The 15,248-nt window shown below is 45.8% G+C and overlaps 1 protein-coding gene across 5 annotated transcripts in view; it reads right to left on the bottom strand.

Moving 5' to 3' along the window:
- pitpnc1a (phosphatidylinositol transfer protein cytoplasmic 1a) overlaps positions 1–15,248 on the bottom strand; it is a 384,643-nt gene that overhangs the window by 172,582 nt on the left and 196,813 nt on the right. The window lies entirely within an intron of this gene.

Below are 15,248 nucleotides of genomic sequence, written 5' to 3'. Positions count from 1 at the left end.
CGCTTGCGGCTCCACCATGCCAACCCCTGGGTTGTATGTATCCATTCCCAGGGAGACCCTTGTTCCTGTCTATCCCCCACTAACCACCCATAACCCCCATTGACTGCGGAGGCCTCTGACCGTGTGGCTGAAGGCTATTGCTGAATTGGCAATCTTAGTTAAGTGAGCACTTCACACATCCCAAATGGATTCCTGTGGATGGACGGGCCATGGAACATTTTTGGAATTATTGCCTTACATCCCAATCAGACCGCTATGCCTGGGCACAGTGCCTGAACACTGCAGGAGACAACACCATGGACGCAGCAACCAACAGCCGAACACCCAAAATGTCGGACCCGGTCGGCCGCTTAAAATGACCGTCCGCACTGAGATCACGTTTTTTGTTGAACTGCGTCACAGTGTTAATGGTGCTGGCATCTTCTTCCATATTGGCGCTAAAATGTTTCAAACTGAGTGTACTGATCTGCCGTGCAGCCAGCTCACTCGCATTGCAGATCTTAATCGTATTTTCCAATTTCATGACTTCTTCCCATAACAACCTCTCATGGAGCTTATCATTCGATATCCCAAACACTATTTGGTCGCAGATCAGCGATAATTTCAGATTACTGAAATTGCAGACTGTGCCTTCAGCCTCAAATCGATTACAAAGCTATCAAAAGATGTGCTTGGTTTCTTGTTACGAGTACAAAATATGTATCTTTCAAATGTCTCACTGATTTGCAGAGAGCAATATGATCGAAGTACTTTATCACCTCATCATTGCTCTTGCTTTCCTCTTCGCTGTCAAAACTGAATGTACTGTAGATTTCGATTGCTTGAGGATCTGCTACCGTGAGCAGCAACGCAATCTGCCTCTCGTCAGGCTGTGTCTGCAGGCCATAGGCGGAAACATTGAGTTTAAACTCATTTTTAGAGTTTGAACTCAGGCTAGTTTTCGTCTACGTTGCCTGAAACGTGAAGCTGGTGGGGCGCCTTTAAGCCTTCCATCTCAAACTTCACCGTTGTCTGTTGCTTTGAGTTGCAAATAGCCGTAGTTCACCAGGTCAGCGGAAGAATGTTCTCTTTTCGTTCTTTGGCCTGTTTCACCTCGTCTTTTCTGGTACCGACTTTAAATACTCATCATACCTGGTACCATGCTGTGGTCTGTGGTCTTGCCGTTGCAATGATGCGCACACAGAACATCTAGTTGTTCAACTGGAACAATGATTTATTGATAAACACGTGGAAAGATAACAGATTACTATACAGACAAAGTTACAATGTCTACAATTCCCGCTGCTTTGGAAAGGCAGCCAGCATTATTAAGGACCCCATGCACCCCCAAACATACTCTCTTCCATATTCTTCCATCAGGAAAAAGATACAAAAGTTTGAGGTCACGTACCAACTGACTCAAGAACAGCTTCTTCCCTACTGCCATCAGACCTTTGAATGGACCTACCTTGTATTAAATTGATCTTTTCTCTACACCTTGCTATACTGTAACATTACATTCTGCAGTGTCTCCTTCCTTCCCTATGTACGGTATGCGTTGTCTGTATAGAATGCAAGAAACAATACTTTTCGCTGTATACTAATACATGTGACAATAATAAATCAAATCAAATCAAATCAAATCAAAGTTACTAAATGAGTTCAGTGAACTCTCCTGGAGCTACTCTATGTGCGACTGTCCTGTTGTACACCTTACCACCAATGTCACGTAATCAATGTCTGACACCACCAGCTGGTTGGAGGTCGTATTACATGAAAATCCTCATGACCTTCGAGGGAAGGGCCCTGGAGGTTATGGGGTGGCCAAGGCAGAGCAGTCACCAATGCGGAGGTTGGAGCACACCGCAGAGGTGAGGATCCACCGGGCCCCACCCGGAGGACCTGTCACACATGAGTTGTTAATGCCGTTCAGACTGACCCATCCCTCCCACTGACCTTGTGTTCATTCTCCTGCAGGTCCTCCAGCTGACAGCAACAGCCATCTGCGGTGGCCCCATCCCCTGCCCCCTTGAGACCACCTCGGAGGACAGCAAGGATGCCATGATTGATGCATCACAGCTGTCGTCTCCACCCTCCACCAGTGCAGAGACACACACCTCGTCTTAGTGGTCAGGCTTCTGGGACACAATCTGGTGAGCACCACAGAGTTGCTGATATACATCAGATGGAGGCAGTAATGCCCAGGCGAGACAGCAGTCAGAGGTCTTCTGGATTCCAGGACCAGCTGGGTCCCAGCTAGATGCTGAGCCAATGGAACATGTTATCTCGCAGCTGATGGAGACATTAAGGAGTGGCCAGGACATTCAGAGGGAGATGTCAATGACACTCTAGCAGGTCCATAGCCTATTAGAGGAGTCCCAGAAGCTACGGGCACAGGAGATGTCGCCGGCAATATTTGGCACCAAGGTCAACACTTCTAAGGTGGCGACTGCAGTGGAGAGCCTGGTGCACAACGTCGGCAGCATGAGTGTAGGTGTCCAAGGTGTCGCACAGTCGGTGACGACCATGGCTGAGGGCCTTGGCAGAATGTCTAACTCACTGTGGGAGGTGACACAGTACCAGGCTGACCTTGAGGAGTGTGGTGATATGCCCGTGAATAATTTTGTACAGAGTAATATGACCTTCTTGCGCCACTGGAGGCCAGTCCTCCTGGTCACGCTTCACGAGCTCACGGCAACTGCCACCTTGCCAAGTGGCTCACTCTCCGGGATCCTCAGGGGGACAGGCCATCCCTCCTGGCCTTGACCACACCTAGGAGCCTCTCCAGGTCCATGTCTCCAAATCCTGGGGCCGGTCTTCTCAGCCCCATGGCTGAGCTGAGTTGAGTTGGCTGTGCAAGTGCTATTTAAGTGCTGCTCGACCTTGTTGGCGGGGTGGCTGGCAGGATACGTAAAACATAGAACATATAGTGCAGAAGGAGGCCAATTAACGTTGAATAGCGTTCCCGGCCTTGCTGGGCTGAGCACCGGGAAGTTCGTGGCAGTTTCCGCTCACTACCACACTTAGAAATCTTTCCGGAAAATTGCACCCTGTCTCTGCTCACAAGGGATTTCAGTTATTCTCTTTCAAAGAGAATTCCTTCAAAAGCTTCTCCAACACGGACTGTGCCAACAACTGCTTGCCTCCCAGTTGCTCGACCTCTTGTGACAGTGTTGCACTGGATTCACAAAGCTGCACTCCATCACCAATTCCAGCTCTTTAGCTGCTCTGAGCAGAATTCACTACTCATGGGCTCCCAACTGCAAGCTCTCCAGCAGGCACCCTCCTTTCAGCTTCACTGAGCTGATAAATATCAAAGGACTTCCCTAAGCCCCAAATGTCCTGCAGCAGGGAGCCAACGTGCTTTCTTTGTGTTATCATCAGAGCACAGGCTTCCCTGAGCCTCAACTGCATGGAGCTACAAAACAGCTCCCGGGCTTCTTGGAGTCCCCAACTCCTCAGAGCCAACAAGAGCAAAGAACAAGAACAATACAGCACATGAACAAGCCCACCAAGCCTGCGCCGACCAACTAAAACAATGGTTTAACCGGACAGGTATGAGGTAATGCACATTGGAAGGTCCAATGCATGTCGGAATTACACAATAAATGGTAGATCCCTTACAAGTACTGACAGGCAGAGAGATCTGGGTGTGCATGTCCACCTATCACTGAAAGTGGCAACGCACGTGGACAAGGTGGTCAAGAAGGCATACGGCATGCTGGCCTTCATCGGTCTGGACACCGAATATAAAAATTGGCAAGTCATGTTGCAGCTGTACAGGACTTTAGTTAGGCCTCATTTGGAATATTGTGTACAATTTGGTCGTCACACTACCAGAAGGATGTGGATGCTTTGTGGAGGGCACAGAAACGGTTTACTAGGATGTTGCCTGGTATGGAGGGCATTGCTATGAGGAGAGGTTAGATAAACTTGGTCTGTTCTCACTGGAACGACAGAGGTTGAGAGATGACCTGATAGAGGTCTGCAAGATTATGACTGGCATGGACAGAGTGGATTGTCAGATCCTCTTTCCTAGGGTTAGAGAGTCAAGTACTAGGGGACATAGGTTTAATGTGCGCGGGGAAAAGTTTAGAACAGATGTCTGAGGGAAGTTTTTTAGAGGATGGTAAATATATGGAACGTGCTGCCTGGGGAGGTGGTTGGAGCAGGTATGATAGTGGCATTTAAGGGACGTCTAGACAAATATATGAATAGGATGGGAATAGAAGGATACGGACTCCATAAGTGCAGACGGTTTTAGTTTAGGCATCACTTTAGCTGTGTGTAGTAGCCATCTTCTTTTCCGACTGCTGCTGACTAACTCTGACTAAATACTGTTCACTGACCCTTGAATTGATCTGAGGGATTTATGAAACCACTCCTCCCCCTCACTGCTCGGTTCCTAAGCAGAATCAAAGGGGGCGCTTTAAGTATTACAATCTTCAATCAACTAACTATCACTTCCCATGGCTGCTAACTTACAGAGCACACCGAAAAAAACAAAATTAATCACACATAAACATGTCTGTATGCTTTGGTTGTGCATGTAATGACAATGCCATATCTATGCCCTAATTTATTCAGAATCTAATATACTCTTAGAGCAAATAGAATCAGGTTACCCTTCAGTTTAATCTAAAAGAATGCCAATCATCACCAGACACCTGTGCAGATAACCTAAGAATGAAGGACTTGCATTTAGAAAGCGCCTTTCATGACTTCCAGACTTCTCAAAGCACTTCAGAGCCATTGAAGTATTTTTAAAGTGTATTCAGTGTTGTAAAGTAGGAAACATGGTCACCATTTCTATGCACGGTAAACTCATACACACACTAATGACCAGATAATCTCAGAATACAGGAGGGAGATAGAGAACCTAGTGGAGTGGTGTAACGACAACAATCTCTCCCTCAATGCCAGCAAAGCTAAAGAGCTGGTCATCGACTTCAGGAAGCAAAATACTGTACACACCACTGTCAGCATCAACGGGGCCGAGGTGGAGATGGTTAGCAGTTTCAAATTCCTAGGGGTGCACATCACCAAAATTATGTCCTGGTCCACTCACGTCGACGCTATCACCAAGAAAGCACAACAGTGCCTATACTTCCTCAGGAAACTAAGGAAATTCGTCATGTCCACATTAACCCTTACCAACTTTTACAAATGCACTATAGAAAGCATCCTATCGGGCTGCATCACAGCCTGGTATGGCAACTGCTCAGCCCAGGACCACAAGGAACTTCAGAGAGTCGTGAATATCGCCCAGTCCATCACACAAACCTGCCTCCCATCCATGGACTCCATCTACACCTCCCGCTGCCGGGGGAAAGCGGGCAGCATAATCAAGGATCCCTCCCACCCGGCTTACTCACTTTTCCAACTTCTTCCATCGGGCAGGAGATACAGAAGTCTGAGAACACACATGAATAGACTCATGAACAGCTTCTTCCCCACTGTCACCAGACTCCTAAATGACTCTCTTATTGACTGACCTCATTAACACTACACCCTGTATGCTTCATCCGATGCCAATGCTTATGTAGTTACATTGTATATCTTGTGTTGCCCTATTACGTATTTTCTTGAATTTTGTTTAATTCCCTTTTTTTCCCATGTACTGAATGATCTGTTGAGCTGCTTGCAGAAAAATACTTTTCAATGTACCTCGGTACACGTGACAATAAACAAATCCAATCCAATCCAATAATCTGTTTTTATCTGTGACATTGATTGGTGGATTAAATATTGGCCAGGAATAACTCCACTGCTCTTCTTGTGATAACATGGGACCTCTTAAATCTACCTGAAAGGACAGAAGGCTTCAGTTTAACACCTCATCCAAAAGACAGTGGGCAGGATTCTCTGCCCCGCCAGTTCTGTTTTCCGGCGCAGTGGGTCCCCGCCAGCTACGGAATCCCCCTTTCTGACAGCCGGCCACTGGGGTTTCCCATTGTGGCAATCCAATGCCGTCGGGAAACCTGCGGGAGTGGGTGCGTTGCCAGAGAAGCAAAGGATACAGTCTGTGTTACTGTGCGTGTGGAGTTTGTACATTCTCCCCATGTCTGCGTAGTTTTCACCCCCACAACCCAAAGATGTGCAGGGTAGGTGGCTTGGCCCCTTAATTGGAAAAATAATAATTGGGTATTTTAAATTTATTTTAAAAAAAGAAGGCCTTGGGGATGTAGATCGGTATGGATCAGAACAGTAAGAGGAATGTGGACAGCACGTTCATCTTGATTGTCTGCTCCCTCCCTGCCTGGGAGAGTGAGATTGTGTCCCACCTCTGCAGATCTTTTTAACTTCCTCCGCCAGACTAGTCAGGTACCATTTGTGGATCCGTGACCATTGTGGGTAATTTGGATCCCCAGGTAGAGGAATTTGTTTTGGGCTTGCTTGAACGGCAGCTCCTCCAGCTCTGCCTCTCTCTTTTTTGGGTTCACCGTGAAGATTTTACGCTTTTTCAGGTTGAGTTTATAGTCCGAGAAGGCCCCACACTCTTTCAGGAGCTCTACCTGTGACATTCTTACCCTTTTAATGGCCTGTACGAACCACCTGATTGGAACACTAAGCTACGTGGGATCCATCGCTACAATTTTGTACTCTACTGCATTGAAGCACTAATTTTTTTACAAAAAACAATACTTTTTGCTTGCTTCCAAATTTCTTTCTTAATTTTACCCTGCTTTCCTGAAGGTGGTGATTCATGCTGTGGTTCGCTTCTACTACATCAGCTAAGTGCCCATTCTTCACCTCTGAGTCAAAACAATGAATATTAACAGGTTATCCGACTGTGTGACCTGTTGCTGTGCTCATCTAAAGTCCACACATACACAAGCAGCTGAATAGATGATTTTCCTCTGCCTATAGCCGAGGGAAGTTGAAGACAAATGTACTGGCTCGACTAAGTATAATGTTGCCATTACTAGCTGAGGGCTGATTTTCCAAGTGTGTTCTATCAATAGGGAGCATTGTCCACTAGCCATACATATCAGGAAATCACAGGCACAAGTCCTGTGATTTTCTGTCCATAAACATGAGTGGATGGAAAATCATGGCCAAATTTCCAAACATGCACTCAACATCGGTCCCAAGGAAAAATGTCCATATTATATTGTTACATTTGTCGTCTCTATGGTATTACTCCCAGAAAAAAAGAAAAGCATGCTATTTCATCCTGTTTCCTCGGGTGAATCTGTTGATTGGACCTACTGACTAAAATAGATTATCAAATGTCATATATTTTTTGTTGAATTGTTCCAGATCTAGCAAAGAAGTTTCCAAATATATAAATATATGTGATCTCTAAATCAAGTTACACAGCTTAGTTTTTGTTTTCCATCGACTTGGGAAATATTGGTGGATTTTTAATCCATAGGTGTGATGGAGACTAGGAAATGTGTCTCCAAAAAGAGTTTGAACTATAATTCTGTGAACGTCAGTGGAATGAAGATCAAATGCAATGAAAATCTGCTGCAATTTACTACAAGTCTGTTTCACTGCTGCTGCAGACATATGTGGTGATATGCATCACTGTCGACACACAAGGGGTTAATGTAAGTACACGTAGACTAGCTAGACACTAGAGGGAGCACCAGAGACATGACACACAGACACTCAACCAATAGGTCAGTAAGATAGGACACGGCCAATGGGCATTCACGATACACACAGAGTTGACACGACCACAGGAGGGCATTACACCAACCCATATATAAAGGACACAGTACACATGATCCTCCTTTTTCTAGTGGAGACACTTAGTGAGGACAGACACAGGGTTGATCACACCCACCACGTGGATTGTAGCAGACTGGTTTGTCAGTCTGAGTAGCTATAGAAGGATTAACAGTAGTGGCGAACCCAAGTAGGAGAATTGTAAATAGTTCAATAAACGTGTTGAAGCTTTCTCCACGTCTGTACCTTCCTTTGGCAGAGTGAACATCAAGGAAGCCGCTTATGCTACGCCAAGAGCATAACAAGACAGAAAGTTTACTAAAACAAGGATCACCAAAAATAGCAGTGAACTACATCATCAAATATTGTAAGAACTTGACCTGAAGCAAAGAAAATAAAGCTAATAACTAAAATGTGGAGGGGTGAGTGAATCTTAGAACAAATCAGTCCCAGCCACTTACACTACCAGTGTTTTGGAGGACCCAAACTGCAATAATTAGTATTGCATGAATACATAAAGGATCAAATACAGAATACTTTCTTAGGTGAATCTTAGTTGTTGGTTACACTGGACATGTATAGTGGTTTATTTTGAAAACCAGTACTCAATCATTCACAAAAGAACAATGAGTACCAACAATGTACTCTATCATGATGCTCGACAAGCAGGTTTTCAATTTGACATTACATATACTAATATTATTGTAATATTTTGTATATTTATTTTTCTGCAAATATGGGACGGGATTCTCCAACCCCCCCGCCGGGTCGGAGAATTGCGGGGGGGGGGGGGGGGTTCTGGGAATACGCTGGCGCTCTTGTGCATGCGCCAACTCATGTCGGCTTGCAGAGGCCTTTTGGCGCCGGTTGGCGCGACGCCAACCACACCAGCCTAGCCCCGGAAGTGCTGAGGATTCCGCACCTTCTGGGCAGCCCGACGCTGGAGTGGTTCACGCCACTCTTTGGCGCCAGTCCGGCCCACCTCGCTGATTGCGGGAGAATCCCGCCCATAATCTCAACACAAATTAAGAAAATGGTTTACAGATTACTTCATTTTGAAGAGGCACGGTATTTTACTTGTGCCATAGGTTGCCGATGTTCAAAGCCTTACAGCAAAGTGCTGAAAACAAAGGCTTTAAACACCATTAGCTTGGTCCTAAGGATTCCAATGGTGGCCAAAGGTGGTAGCTGCTTTCCCCATGCGTATTTTGAGCTCTACATCAACGGGCAGATTGTCTGTCACTGTGGACCCAAGGTAGCAGAATTAGCTAACATCTTCGAGTGGGGTGTTGTTTAAATTCTATCAGACTAAGAAGGAGCATTACTCCGAAAGCTAGTGATTTGAAACAAACCTGTTGGACTTTAACCTGGCGTTGTATGACTTCTTACTGTGCTCACCCCAGTCCAACGCCGGCATCTCTACATCAATGCTATCAGAGGCAGAGATGCAAAAGCTTGTCACATGATCATGGTTTTCTTGACATTTATAGTTAGGGAGAACAAGTTACAGGCTTTGTAGACAGCCCCTGAGTCTTTGTAGCTGAGTTTACGTGTGGGTGATGATTCTCTGATCAGGGCACAATGTCTTTTTGTCTTCACTTTTAGTCTTGATAGATTGTAAGGTTTGATGTCTGACCGAGTGTGCAATTAGACTCCTCCCATTTCTGCAGGGAAGGTGAAGGTCAGGGGCACGGAGAAGAAGATACAAAACAGAGTAGGGCTCGGGCACAGCCCTGCTTCACTCCATTATTCACCCTGAAACTGTCGGAAGCGAAGCCATCAAACTGTATTGTGCATGTTCTCATGGAAGAAGTGAATGAGACCAGGCTGCTTTAGTGGTCAACCAATTTTCCCCAAAATCTTGAACAGCCCTGCTCTGATGATGGTGTATGATTCGTTTGTGAGTTGTAAGAAAGTAAGTTGAAGTGGTATACCCTATTCCCCACTTCTCTTGTAGCTGGTATATGGAGAAGATCATGCCTACAGCAGATCTGTCACATGGAAACCATTACAGGCATCTGGATACACTCACTCTGCAAGTAGATGTTTTAAATATGACCTAGTGATGCGAAGGACTGAGAGGTCTCTGTAGTAGCTGTTGCAGTCTCCTCTGTTGCTTTTTTGTATAGTGTGATGATTTTGGCATCAAGCATCTCCTGTTCGATGGAGCCTACCTTCCAGCACAGAAGGAAGAGGTGAAATAAATGTGGCTTAACAGTTCAACTGTGATTCCATCTTTGTCAGGTCCCTTACTGTTTGCTAGGTGGTCTGTGGCCTTCTCGAGTTCAAGTGAAGAGGGTTCTCCATGTCGCTCATCCATGACAGGAAGATGAAGAAGAGTGTCAAGTGCAGACTGGGAGGAGTCACCTCACAGGAGTAGAGCTCAAAGTAGTGTTCGTGACTTTGATGATGACAGGGCCAAGCAACCTCTTGATCCCTTTTTACGTAACTTGAAGATTTCCACTGTCACAGGATTTCTTGAAATAAGATGATCAATGCTTGTTTGCGCAGCATCTCCCTGTCTTTATCACAGTTGTCTTGGCTACCTTCAGATCATAAAGCGTTTTAGCTGTTGAGTTTCTGTTGTACATCATGTAGTTTTTTTTTGCATCAATGAGATATTGGGTGGGATTCTCCGTTGGCAGGATCCTCCACTTTGCCGGCAGCGCACTCACGCCTGTAGATTTCCCGAGGGGTGGCCACAATGGGAAACCCCATTGTCTGGCTGCTTGGGCAGAGGATCCCGCTGCTGGCGGAGAGGCGCCTCGCCAAAAAACAGGTCTGGCGGAACAGAGAATCCCACCCTTCATCTCAGCTGAGTAGAGTAGGGTTTTGCATATAGAATATATTAATTTAAGGGCAGCACGGTGGCCTAGTGGTTAGCACAACCGCCTCACGGCGCTGAGGTCCCAGGTTCGATCCCGGCTCTGGGTCACTGTCCGTGTGGAGTTTGCACATTCTCTCCGTGTCTGCGTGGGTTTCGCCCCCACAACCCAAAAATGTGCAGAGTAGGTGGATTGGCCACGCTAAATTGCCCCTTAATTGGAAAAAATAATTGGGTAATCTAAATTTAAAAAAAAAAAAATATATTAATTTACCTTAATTCTTAATTAATTCTTAATTATGCCATTTTCTGCCTTCAAATAAAACCAATAAAATCAATAAATGTTTTGATTCAAACTAGACATAACCATAAGACAAATATGGACTGTTAAATAGCAAAAGAAAAAGTTTATTTTGAAAGGAAAATATACACTGAACAATTCAAAATATACTTCACTGTTTCAAATGAGTGATCACGTTGATGAAGAGTAAGCTTGTTCTCCAGTTCCTTCGTTGACAGCAATTCTTTCATATTCTGCCTTGGGAGCATCAAGTACATGACTGGCGGTGTTTCTGTATTGGAGTGGTTATCGCATTCGCCTTGCACGTTCCCCAGTTCGAAACTGGGCAGAGCATTTTCCAGTATATGACTAGCTTGCAAAGACATCATTCAACGCCTTTACTTTTATCCCCTGAATTATCAATATCTTAACTCAGACCATGCCTGTGTAATTTCATAACTGGTTAATTTAGTTATTGGTTTGTTTTATTTGGAGTCTGACTACCTACATACCTTTCAAAAGGACAATGTTTATTTTGCAATCGCCTACTGTCCGTTTTGATTAAGGCTTATGCTGAGTTCAGCATTAAATATCTGATTTGATGCCCATCCAAAGCAGAAATCTCAGAGCAGCATTTAGTCCAATTTGAACTTATAAGCCTTTAAATAAGCTTCAACATAACTACTTAATTAATTACTATTTTCAATTCCAGCTTAATTGAGGTACACCATTTGGTCAATCATGTTTCTAGCTTGTTCCTAATTATGCAATAACCCTTAATTAATACATGAATAATTACAAAGTAGAGTTCAAAATAACTTATTTATTGCAGTGTTAATGACACTTTGGCGTTGTCAGCTTTTGTTGTCAGCTTATTACAATGAATACAACATGAAATTAATGTAAAAATGTTCAAGTTACAGTGAAATCTACTATCCAGGACTACCTGCAGTAGCTCTCAAACCATTCCTTGTTGTGGGTTCCTCTTTTACAAAATGGTGCTTCTGCTGCTTCAAAGATGATTGATTTCCAAGCTTCACCAATTGCAGCACCAACGATTACTTGTACACGGTTAGTGGGTAGCAATCAGTATTTTGCATCATCACATGTGAAAGGATGTAAAAGGATGTTGCTATGTGGCAAGCTTTCCTGTTTGGAACTAAAAAACTTTCAGGGCTAAACGTTCACTCTGCTGTGTCAAGAGTGTTTGGTGTCACAATCTATGGTAGATCTGGCTGTGCAGAAAACTGGGCAGCTTGTGCCTTCTTGTGATGATCAGGCTTAGTTGGTGTCAATGTCCATGATGTGTTGGGTATACTGGGTCTGCAAGTACTGCGTTTGCCATAGCCGTGAGAGAGACTGGCTTCCAACACCTGAAGAAATGCAACTCTATTTTATTGAACTCTTAACTATTAAACATACTTTAACTGTGGGTTGACACTATGCTGAGTTGACTGGAGACCTGAGGCTAACCTGACCAGACTATCTTACTACCACATGGTGGATGTTCTAGTTGTTGCTCACAGGCTCTGGCTGTCTCAGAGGCTGCATTCGAAGAGAGCGGGAAAACTAGTGCCCTCTGGCTTTATCGTGGCTGTGTCCTGTCTGGCGATTGGCTGCTGTGTTCTGTGTGTTCATTGGTCATCCTGTGTGTCAATCAATGTCTGTCTGTGCACCATCATATACTTATGTGTATATTATGACAGTCCAGACTTTGAGTGTCATCATGATACTGTGTGGTAATGGCTGCCCTGGTGGCCAGCATGGTGGCACAGTGGTTACCTGCCTCACAGCGCCAGGGATCTGAGTTTGATTCTGACCTCAACTAACTGTTTGCAAATTCTCCACGTGTCTGGGTGGGTTTCCTCTGAGTGCTCTGGTTTCTTCCCACAGTTCATGGATATGCAGGTTAGGTGGGTTGGCCCTTCTAAATTTCCCCTTAGGGTGGAGTTTCAGGAATAGGGTGAGGACTGGGCCTAGGCATGGTGGTCTTTCAAAGGGTTGGTGCAGTCTCAATGGGCTGAGTGACCTTCGTCTGCACAGCAGGAATTCTATGATTCTATGTCAGAGTTCATTAATTCAAGTTACAAAACTCAAGAAGGTGTTGTCTGTCATAGTTGATCATACCCACCCATGACAACTGGGGTATGTCACCCATGAATCACTGTATAACACATGTGCTGAGGTCACCCAGGATGAGAAGCCTCTCGCCATTTGGAATGCTCCTCAGAACATTACCTATGGAGTCATAGGAATGTTCCTTGTCTGAGATGCTGGCTTGCAGAGTTGGTGCTTAGGCGTATATGGTGATGACTGCATCTCTGTCAGATGATGGCCACAGAGATGAGGGGCGGGATTCTCTGACCCCCCCCCCCCCCCCCCGGCCCTGTGGACCCCCCCCCGGTGGGAGAATCGCTAGGGGTCAGCGTGAATCCCGCCCCTGCCGTCCTCCTAATTCTCCCGCCTTCCAAAAATTGCCCTGGTGTGAGTCGCGCCGCCCGCCTTGGAGAATGGCGGGGTGCACGTGACTCAATGGGCCCCGGGGCTGACCGAATTCTTCGGCCTGCGATGGGCCGAAGTCCCGGCAGTTCTTTGCCAGTCCCACCGGCATAAATTAGAGTAGGTCCCTTACCGGTGGGACATACTCTAAGATTGATGTGGTGAAGTCGTTGTGCCATATTTTGCCAAATCCTGACACCATGTAAAATATTGTGGGTTTCTTAAATCACTGACATCAAGGACTTCCAACAAAGGTAGTTTATTCCTGAGCTCAATAGCTATATGCAACACTTATGCTTTGCCTACGCACCTGGGGATAACTCCCATACCCCTGTCACATGACCTCTTTTGTAACCGTGTCATTACGTTCGCATGTGACCACTTGGTCTACACTCATAATTCATTTTCTATTACAATCTGTGGCTAAAGCAAAGAAAAAGTTGCTTGTGTAAATGGTTTACTTTCCTCAAGGCACTGTTCTCCTCCATTACAAAAACATCCTGATTACTCGCCCCTGAAAAAAAGCCTGGAACCTCTCTGGCTTTGTTTACTCCAGTCCCACCTGCAATTTCCTTATCCTTTCAAAAGTCCTTGAAGTTGCTGTAGCCTTCCAAATCCATATCTGTTTCTCCTTCAACCCGGTTCATTCTCAACAATCATGATTTCATTCCTCCCACACAATCAAAAAAACTGTGATTATGATATATTATCCCATCTTAACTTCTCTGCAGTCTTTGACAATGTTGATTGCTCCATCCTCCACCAATGACTCTCATCCATTAATTAGTTAATTTGATTCTACTCTTATGTTGACAATTATAGCCACAGCAACTCAATAATGGTTTGTTGTCCAACCATACACATCTGAAAATCTCCAAAGATCCAAAATGTCCTCATTACCAGCTGCTGTTCCTTGCTGACATCACTGAAGTTCTAAGGTCAGCAATTCCCTTTGTGAAGATTTCACTGAGTTCTACCTCTTGGATCCATCACAGCCTTTGTGCTGTTATATGTATTTAGCCCCTGCCAAAACCTTTTTACCCTTACCATTGCATCCTCCCACTTTGGCGCTCCATCAGGCTGAATCAGGCTGTTTGCAAACCTGGGGTGGGATTCTCCGACCCCCGTCGGATGGGAGAATCGCCAGGGGCCAGCGTGAATCCCGCCCCCACCGTCCTCCCAATTCTCTTGCCTCTCAAAAACCGGCCCGGCGTGAGTCATACCGCCCTCCTCGGAGAATGGCGGGGTCCGGCGTGATTCACTGGGCGCTGGGGACGCCCGAATTCTCCTGCCCGCGATGGGCCAAAGTCCCGCCCGTCTGTAGCTGGGCCCACCGGCATAAATCAGTGTAGGTCCCTGGTGGCGCAGGCGGGCTCCGGGGTTCCTGGGGGTCGCGTGCATGCGCCGACTCGCACCGGCTGGCGGAGGCCGTTCGGCGTCGGTTGGCGTGGCACCAAGCCCCTATCTCGCCGGCTGGCGGGGCGCCAACCACTCCGTGGCGGTCCTAGCCCCTGAAGGTGCGGAGGATTTGGGGTGGCCCGACGGCGGAGTGGTTCACGCCACTCCGTCCCGCCAGGACCCCCGCCCTGCCGGGTACGGGTGAATCCCGCCCCTGGTGTCCTAGATAAAAGTGTCAATCATCCAGACCCTTAATAGTTTCAATAGTTGAAACTTTAAGCACTTGAAACCTCTTTATCTTTGGTAAGTAAGCATTGCCAAATTGACAGCATACATCAGTGTCAGAACTGTCAATCAAACATTATTTACTCTGGGGCTCAGGTATTTCAACAAATAGATGGATTTCTGGGCCCCAGCCAAGCATCAGTATGTATTCTGCCCAGACATCCATTGAAGAAAATGGAAAGTTATCAATTAATTACTTTTTAAAAGCTATTTTTTATACAAACTACTGTCACTATAGGGTTCATTGGTGTACAACAGTGAATGGCCGTAACTTAGCATGAGGGGCCACATCGGGGGGGTGGTGGG

This window comes from Scyliorhinus canicula, chromosome 18 (assembly GCF_902713615.1).
Source record: "Scyliorhinus canicula chromosome 18, sScyCan1.1, whole genome shotgun sequence".
Classification (NCBI taxonomy): domain Eukaryota; kingdom Metazoa; phylum Chordata; class Chondrichthyes; order Carcharhiniformes; family Scyliorhinidae; genus Scyliorhinus; species Scyliorhinus canicula.
This window is presented reverse-complemented; position numbering and strand designations above follow the sequence as displayed.